We start from the raw sequence: 9509 nt of genomic DNA on the forward strand, positions 1-9509 counted from the left end.
GGAATTGGGAATTGATACAAGGGGTTTGGCACGAGAACCCGTGATCATTCAGGCTATTACTGATTTGGGGGCAGATGATGAGGAGCTCAGTGAAGCGTGGAGCCTCATCGAACAAAAAAAAGAAGAGCAGCTCAGACAGCAGAAAGAGCAGGAAAAAGAGGAAAAGAGGCGTGAGCGTGAACGTGTGAATGAAGCAAAATTACTGGAGCTAAAGGCTGAGCTCTGTAAGTTAGAAATGGAGTTGAGCAAGAGGTCGGGCGGTTGTCCCCAGCTAGTGGTACCTCTTCTCAACAAGGAGGCAGATGAGATGGGTGAAACGATTCCGCATCAAAGCCTCCGCATGGAGAAAGAAGAAAGGCGAAAATTTCGCGAGGAGAACTGTAGTGAGAGACGGGCTGAGCTAGATAAACTACGCGAACAAGAGCTGCAGGAGCGTAGGCGTAATGTTCAGTTGCTGAAATGGGAAAGAGCGAGAGCTCGCTTGAGAGTTTTTCAAAGAGGAAAAAATTTGAAAACTTTCATCGCAAATTTAGAGCAGATTTGCGCAGAGGAAGATCTACACCAAGGATACTGGTCAACGATGTTGGTGGCCATCCTCCCATGTGATGTTAGCGAGGTATTAGGGCGTCTGTATGACGAGGAGTTCAACAACTATGTGACAGCGAAAAGCGCTCTTTACAGATATTTCGGCATCCGTGTAGAGGCGAATCACAAAGTTCGAAGTGATGGCAGTGGGCAGCGCTCCCATTTGAGTGTCAGCGACCAGCCTAGGAACCCCGCTTGGTCAGCTAGGGACACAGAAATTGCTCAGGAGAGTTAGGAGAGGGCAGGTTTAAGCCCAAAAAGAAATGCCAGCTCGGCAGCTGCAGGGGCAGTATCTGTCGATTTGGAAGCGGAGAAAAGGAGTTGCAGCACTGCCAGCCGTAATGAAGAGACAGGGGATAGTTTGATGGAAGGTGCAGGCATTAAGGAAGGTAGTGAGAAGGCCGGTTCTAGCCCTGGGAGAGATGCCGCTACGGCAATAGAGGCAGAGGTTCCGCGCCAGAAAGAGTGTAGGGAGTTGGAATGCCACCGCACCGAAAGACAGATTTCCGAGAAAGAGCTCCACGGAGAGTCACGGGATAGCAGCGCTGAAGCGCCAAGTCAAAGCGCAGAGCTAGCTGAAAGGGGCGATGCTACTCGGATTGTTGCGGTGACCGAGAACATTAATAGCGCTGCTCCAAACGGCCGACTTCAGGGCAGCGAAGCATGAAGCTCTGCAGAAAGTGGAAAGCAGACGGATTGTTTTGAGTTTCCGATGGGCAGTGGCCGACGCATGGCACCCCTTGACAATTCGATGGCAAGCGCAGAATGCGGCTCAGCGCTGCATCGAGAGAAAGAGCAGCAAAGCGAAAGCCAAATCACAGCGGCTAGTGACGGACTGCAGGAAAATTAGCTGTCATGCTCGGAGGAAATAGAAGCGAACAATACGACAGTTGAGCCGCCGCCTAGCACTGTGAGCAAAGCGCAAGTAGCCTCGCTAGGCAAGAAAAATCGCGAACGCGACAAGCGTTTGAGAAGTGATAGGACAGGTGTAGATGGCGATGCGAGGGCCGGCAAATTAACTCGCGACGGCACCGCAAGGGCTGTTGACGGCAAATGAAAATCAGCAGTGAAATTTTCCAGAAGGCGGTTGCGCACGATAAAAGCCAAGTTGACTGCCCTTGCGGGGCGAAAGTACCCTTCTCCGTTGAGAGTACAAAGACGGCATTGCCCTTGGACATGTGACGCATGCGACGTGCCATGGAGAATAGCGCGCGACCGCCACACAAAGGGACGCTGCAGAGAGCGCGTGAGTCGGAGGGGGACGCGACAAGCAGGGACAAAAAAATGGAGAAGGCGTCCTTTCCGCAGCAGGTCGCGCGGAGGCGGAACCAATCAAATCCGCAGTTTTTTCGAGGTATCGATTGTGGACCGGCCGTCCGACCACGACCGCGCAGGGCGCGGCTGAAGAATGTCAGTTCGGAGAATCAGTGTTTGCTTTTTGTTGTTGCATTGACTCAACTGAAAGGAAAAGGGAGATAGGAGTGAAGGCAAACGAAGTTCCAAGTTTTAGTGGTAGTGCCGAGTGGCGTTTGAAACTTCGTGATTTTCGCTCAGTTATGCAGCTTTTAAAGATGTTTGCCTTTTGTAAAGTGCAAGAAGGGCACATAGCATGAAACGCGGACGCTCTTAGCTGTTCTTTTTAAGCAGTCCGGGATGCTCTTCAAGAACAAAAATTGCTACTATGTTTTTTCGTGCGTTTTTGAGTTAATGTGTATAGTAGCAGGTTCGGTTTTCTTAGCATGCGTGGGTCCTGAGAAGTTTCAGTGTGAGCTATTCTTAACAGCTATACTACCGAAATTGAATCCCTCTTTTGGAACTGGTTTGCTCGGAGGGAAGTTCAGTGCTTGCTTGGGCATGTGGTTGAAGTTTCAGAGACGCTCCAAAGAGTTTGGCAGCCTGAGTCGTCTCTTCGTGCAGCAGCGGTGACTGCTACCCGCCGAGACTCGTCTGGCGGGGGAGGAAGCTGTTACGACCCAACTTGAGACCCGCGATGATAACGGTGGCGGATTCAACAGCGGAAATTTCGAAAGGTCGTTTGACCCCCAAGATGACCCAACCAAAAGAATGACTAGCTGGGAAGTGGTCGATGGAGCTCTTCCCACGCTCGGCTCGGTGCCAACGACCTTCCCTTCTAGAAGCGACCGACGATACGACAAGGGAAGAAAGGATTCACCTCGTCTGAGAGGACCCGGAACGATTCCGAGGAAGCCAGCGCAGCTGCGGCCGCGGCGCCATCATGCAACACCTGTGTTCGAAAGACACGTGCTGTTCGCGGTAGTGTTGCATCGCAGTGCGAAAGAGCTGTAGACTTGCGTTTCCTCCCCGCCAGTTCCCACGGGTGGACTCTGCAACAGGTGTCTTCGTTTGCTGTGTTGTGTAGTGCCGATTTTTGTGTCGCGATGAATTGCCGCCTGGTGAAAGGGCGGCGCCTTGGGCTATTTAACCAGCGCCCTAAGGGAGAACGAGCGCGCTCTGGGCCTTGGGTAACAGGCTCATCCAGTCGCTCAACGCTTTGAACTCTTAATTTTTTTTCTTTGCTTTTCTGCCTTTCATTATGTAAATAAGTGTCTTAAAAAGTGCCATTAAACCTGCTTGTTTTCGAATCCCCAACCTTCGAAGCTTCAGACCGTTTCCTCATCCCGGACGAGCCCCCATGGTGATGCAACAACTGGCCACGCTACTCGACTTATGATAACTGGCGAACAGCGGTGAGGTGCTGCTACCACGAGCCATAACATGGCTAACAATTTCACTAATTTTGTCCCGACCCGGAGCGATGCCACGTTTCATTTTTGCCGGGGCCGCCCTCAGGTCATGGAGCTGGAACGGTTGATCCAGCTCAACGTTCTCAGAGCCTGCATAAGAGTACGCCGGCCCGCGGGGGTCCTGGATGGTGCACAACTGGGTTGTGTTGCCCTGAAAGCTGTGTATTGCTCTTTGGAGGTGTTTTTGAGGTTCCGTGCGTGTTTGCGTTGGGTAAATTAGGGCGCGAAAGAGTCTCCACGTGTTCCGGCTTGACATTTGCGCGCTGCCGTACTGAATTGGGCCACCCAGTTGGAGTCGGCGAGTTGGGCCGCATGCTCAGCCGTTCGTTGAGTGAGCTCTGCGATGCGAGCGTTAAGTTTCCGGTTGTGCTTTTGCCGGCACCACTGGCGGACAAGGCAATGTCGGGCCTCCCAGAGTTGGAGCAGGTGGTTGTCCACATCCGAGACCGCCTCTGAGAGCTGAATTTGAGTTTAGAAGGAGCGAAGGCCAGAGACCAATTGTTCGGACCAAGACTGGTAGCCTTGCTCATGTATGGGTGTCGCAGTGTTATAATTTTGCTTGAACTTGGTCCAGTCTTGGAGTCCGGCTTATGTTGGTGGTCGCACGAAAGGATGGGTCCTAATCATAGTGTTCAGGAGGCAGCGGACGCTGCCGAGGGTTTGCTCGGTGTTGACCCAGTCTGCATACTGAATGTTGCGGGTGAAGGTCAAGTCCGGACATGTATCCCTAGTCACGGAGTTGCCTATACGAGTTGGGTGGTCTGGGTCAGTGTGGAGAGTGAGGCCCAGCGTTGACGCAAGCTCCGCCAACTTGCGTCCCCGCTTCCATTCACGGCAGTAACCCCACATCCGAGCGGGAGCGTTGAAATCGCCCACAATCAGGAGGGAGTCCCGACCCGCAACTCTCAGCGCGCGGCTAAAGAGGTCCGCGAATGATACATTCGGCAATTTCGGATTGCAGTATACATTGTGGGTTTGAATTGGGGAGATAAATACGTACTCCCCGCTTAAGCGCGGCTGACACAGTTCAAGCCGCGCGACCCCACCCCGTGGTCGCGTACGCTACCGAGCGCACGCTGACCACGGCGGGCCTTGCTCTGAGGGAACAAAGGAACGACACACTGGCTGACACAAACAAGGCGTTTATTGCTACAACAACAATAACGCCAGCTAGCAACAAAATACACTGAGGAATCGAGGACGTCCGACTCACCAGCACGGTTACGAGCGAATGTTCGCCCACGCTAGGGCAAGGGGAAAACACCGAGGCCGGACGGGTTGGGCTGGCGGGAGCATGATCCGACCAGGAGGCGCCCGCCGACGAAGAGCGGACCTGCGCGCCACACATCCGTGCGCTTTCCCGGTCCCGAGAAGAAGAGAACCGTCTCTCCCCCGCGCGCGCGCATCAAAACGCCATCCGTGGCGCTAGTGTCGCTGCGACGCGAGCGCCCTCCCCTGTTAATTAAAGGGATACTGAGGCGGTTTTCGAATCAGCTAACCTTCTAGGGTTTTGAAGTAGTGTCATTGCTGATCACGTCTGTGAAATTATTTTTTCGATTTTGGCTAAAACAGTGGCGCAATCACCAATTAAAAACGCGATGTTTAAATTTCCCGCGCCCCGCGCGAGCGCAGGAGAGGGGAACAGCGGAGAGGGAAACCTCGTCCATGTCGGCCAGCGTGACGTCATGTTGAGGAGCCGGGGATGCTTCGGCGCACGCGATCGCGCTTTCAGCGCGCGTTGTTTCTCGTGCTGCATGCGTTGTTCCTCGTACTGCGAGCGTTGCGACGTACAAAGCGTGTCAGCCGACCTTGAGAATCAGATTCAACAGGTACTACTCTGCGTTCGTGTCCATGAACAACTACAGCCGCGACTGTGTCGTCTTCCACTGTTTTCCGCAAGACCACAAGCTCGCAGCGCAACCGCTCGCTGCTGTGACAAAGAATTCAAGCCGACTAAAGCAAGCTTACTCTGCTCGAAACGCTTTCGTAAAAGCGGCTACAGGCAGAGCTTGTCCTAGTGTGATCTCTGGAGATTTCTGTCGAAAAGGCGCGGCTGAACCATGACACAGTTCCATCGATTTCCTCGCGCATAAGAGGCGTGTCACCATTCCGAAGAAGCGCCTCTTTTAAAAGTAGAAACATGCTCACTTAGCCCCTGAAGAAACCTTATAGAGGCTTAAGCATGTGTCGCTCTCCTCAGCTTAGGTGCGGCCAGACCACCTGAGACGTGCTCAGCAAGGCTCGGTTAGTGATTTTATACTCGGTTCGACGTCTCCAAGCAAGCAAGCAAGCAGAGCAAAGCACAATAAAGCAAAGCAAGCAAGCAAGCATCGAAGCTCTTCATATGCGGCATCTCGTTTAATCCTAGCTAAGCAATTAAAATGAAAGCGTTCGACGTTGATTTCGGATGCAAATTTATGAGTGAAATGAATGCCAACCGAGTTTTTGCAAAAAAACACCGCAACCTTACTCGGTTTCTTCATCAAGTTGTGGCAGCGGGCGAGTTGCAGCTAGCTTGGCTTTTAAACACACATATAGTTGGCAACTACTTCACTGAACCTAAACTGCAAATCTAGGAAGGGCGAACGTTTCCGAGGCAGCGATTAATATTTTCTGGCATCTGCTGAACGCGCCAGGAGTGAAGCGTATTTGTGCGCGTATTTGGCTTGGTTTCCAGCGCACCATGATTGCGTGACTATCTTGTGGTCACATGCCTCGCATGCTTGGCCACTGCGCTTCGCTAGTTTTGACACCAACTTTGTGCTCCTTCATCGTTCACTTGAAATACTTTCTTGCCCCAACCTGCAACGCCGGGTACTGAGAACAAGATTTACACAGTGCTTTGGGCCTTTTCTTTAGGATGACGCTCTTCCGGGCGAGCCAGGAGGCGTCCGGTGGTGGTAATTGACTTGAGTATTGTTCGCACCCCTTCCTTTCCGAGAATACGAGCCGATGTTGTGCTGGCACCTTTTACGCATGGTCTGTATCGCGTCTTTGACGCTGGCGTATGCTTGTGCTAGGCATAGAATTTTTTGCTTGTGTCTTTTTTGGTTTCAGGCGATACGTGGAATGAGCAAACTGTAGTATCCTTTTCTTCGGTGGTCAGTAAAAAAAAATAGTCGCCGTATTCGCTTTTACAACGACACGGAAAGCTGCGATCTGCCCTCAACGCAGCGCCGGATCCGCATCGGCAGCTTCTCCAGTCCTCAAAGTGACGTCACGACCTCTCTTGACCAATCACGGGCGGCGGCGCGCCGCGCGGCGTGCCCCGCGGCACAGGCCGCATATTTCGGCTAAAAAAGGCAATTCGCGCTTGTTTTTGCCTTAATTGGATGCGATATTCCAGTATACAGCATGAAAAACTATAGGATGCCGCTGCCAGCCCGATTTTCAGAAAAAGTGCTTCAGTCTCCCTTTAAAGTAACACAACTGAGAAGAGTGCACTGCGGGGAAGCTAACCACAGTTGAGGGTGCATTGCGGGAAAGCGAACCGCAGGGGACGAGTACGTAACGGTGGGTTCTGGTTGCGGAATGGGAGGAGGGTCAACATTACATAGGAGTATTCAAGTAGCAGGTCTAAGTCGACCTGGTTGGCTACATAATTTATATGGGCGCATAGACAAGACGAGAGGTCCTGTTAGAACGTCGTATAATTTGTTAGTGTGGCGCCTTTCCCTGGCTCTTGGAGGGCAACCACGGCTGGCAAATGCTCAAAGGTTGAAAGGAAAAGCCGGAGGTCGGTCCGCTTGGAACGGGACTGGAGCCCCCGACAGTTCCATTGAGTAATCGTAATGGGGAAGCCGATCTGGAAAGGGGGGAGCGCCTACACAGAGGGTGTCCCGCCATGCTCAGGTTTAGAGGTGAGAGATGGAAGTGAGGCTGCCCCCGAGCCAGATACCAGGGGCTGAAGCTCAGCACCTAGAAGGGGGCAGCTGTCTTCGTCATCTTCGAGGTCATTCGAGATCATTGTCTCGGCGGGACAATCTGGAGGGCCGACTCTCTGCGAGTAAGGAGGGGGTTAGTCGCGACATGTTGAACGATCATCGAGGGAATAGCCTCCATGACTCGAGCGATGAGGCAATCCATCGTTGTCTCCAACAGGGTGTAAAATTTGGCATTAAGACGCTTCGAGTTCGGCAAGGGAAGGTTCCAGGGCCGGCGCCGTCTCGCTCTCCATAGCCTCCGCGTGGGGGTACTGAGGGAAGGGGAGTTGTTTTGTAGCGAAAGCTACATGTGGCCACGAACTTGCGATTTCGCTGTGGTGGTGCTCCGAGGAAGCACAGAGACCAGCCTTGAGCCGTTGCCTAGCAACCGCCGCAGCTGGCGGACGCCGCGCGCTCGCCGCGCCATCTGGCATGACGTCACACCGCGCGCCTCGCTGCTGAGGTGCCTGGGAGGCCTTGCTGCGAAGCGAGTTCCCCGCTGAACTGCAACAAGTCATCCGCCTGGCGGCGGAAGCCACGAAGAAACAATGCAACTTCGCCTGTTAAGTCGCGGAGGCCCCGGCCCCCGCCCCTTGAGCCTGCGCGCCAGGGGCGGGGAGTAGGGGGCTTCCTACATCGGTGGATAATAAAGTTCTTCTTCGGCGCGGAGCCGCCGCCACCGTTTGGTATGACGTCACACCGCTTGCCTCGTCGTTGCGCTCACCTCCGCTCGCTTCGCTAGTTGCGTCGCATGTCTGATGACATGTCGGAGGATTGAAAAGGAGAACTCGCGTGCGCCGCAACCACAGTTGAGGCGGCAGTATGGCAGAGTATCAAACGGAAAAGGGCGGTGGATGCTGCCAACGTCTCCGTGTCGACATCGGCCACTGGTTCGGTTGCCTTTCGCTCCGTATAACCCGGTTCTGCCGAGCTGAGCCACAGCCATTTTTAATCTCTAAGGCTTCAATTTTGGCGAGTAGCATCTAGTTTTGTGCCAGGAGAGAAGCTACAAGGTTCTGGAGCTCAGCGTCAACCGCCGAGCGAAGGGGAGGGGAGAGGGAGGAAGAGGAGGCAACCCTACCCGAACCGCTCACCTGTTCGCCATTTTTAAGGCGGAAACCTTTAATGCCTCATCGTTGTCGACAGAAGGTTGTCAGCAGAGGTGCCACGCCTTTCGGTTGGTCGAAATGGTTATGACGTCAGAGTGCGCGGATTCGAAGTAATGAGGTCACCCACGGAAGCTGACGCCCCCTTTTGGAGCACACGACAACTAATAAAATAGTCGTCGTCCGCTCCGACAGGGGGCGTAAGGCGTCCGTGGGTGATCTCATTACATGTCTCATTACTGCGAACAGAGCCATGAATACAACCGAACTCATTGAAGCAGAGAGAGAGTCCTGCTAAATAAGCAGTCAAAGTCGGCAGTCAAAGTGTGTAGTTGTAATGTGTAGTCAGAATGTGTAGTCAAATAAAGCAATAGTACAGCACAAACAATCTCGCAGTCAATGCCAAACACTGCGCCCGGAAAGGCTTTCGCCTTGCAGCACTTTAGAGAGCCAAGTGCCCCTGAATTTTTTGACGGCGTTGGCCCAGGCACCGGCCGCGCCATTCTTGTCTTGGGAGCGGGCTTGCTTTTCCTGGCCGCCGTGTGGGGGCGGTGGCGGCACTTGTCTGCCCTTGACGTCATTCCCGCTAGTAGGCGTCTGTCGCTTTGAGCCGGTGACGTCGCCGAAATGTGGTGAAGCATCGCTGCCGACGCCAACGGGGTGACGTGGCTGCCTGCACGTCACGCTGGATTTCCCGCCCTTTGGGGCGGCTGACTTGTTGTGACGATACTTTGCAGTACAGTCCCGCGAGTTCGTGGCATGGCCACCACCACAAACCGCACACTTGGGTATACACTCGTGAGGGCCCAAATGAGGTGACTGCATGCAAAACTGCTGAAATTGTTAACAATGTTGTTAAAAATGCATAAGAGGTGTATTGTTTCATCTTGCTGTGATTATGCTGCATTGTATATATTTTCCTGAATTTCGTGTTGTTTGCCGTAATAAATAACTAGTTTCTTGAAACACTATAGCCATTCATTCCTGGCTTCTTTTCTCCTGTGTTGTCAACAAGCTGTGTATTTACATTGCTTTAAATGCCATGTATGGATTCTTTGGCGACTGAATTTATATTTTGTGGTAAATGACCTGGCCAGAACATTTTCATGCGGACACCGCGGCGAAATTTA

The sequence above is a fragment of the Amblyomma mixtum genome, chromosome 6 (genome assembly GCF_055824585.1).
Source record: "Amblyomma mixtum isolate Tamu chromosome 6, ASM5582458v1, whole genome shotgun sequence".
NCBI classification, from domain to species: Eukaryota; Metazoa; Arthropoda; class Arachnida; order Ixodida; family Ixodidae; genus Amblyomma; species Amblyomma mixtum.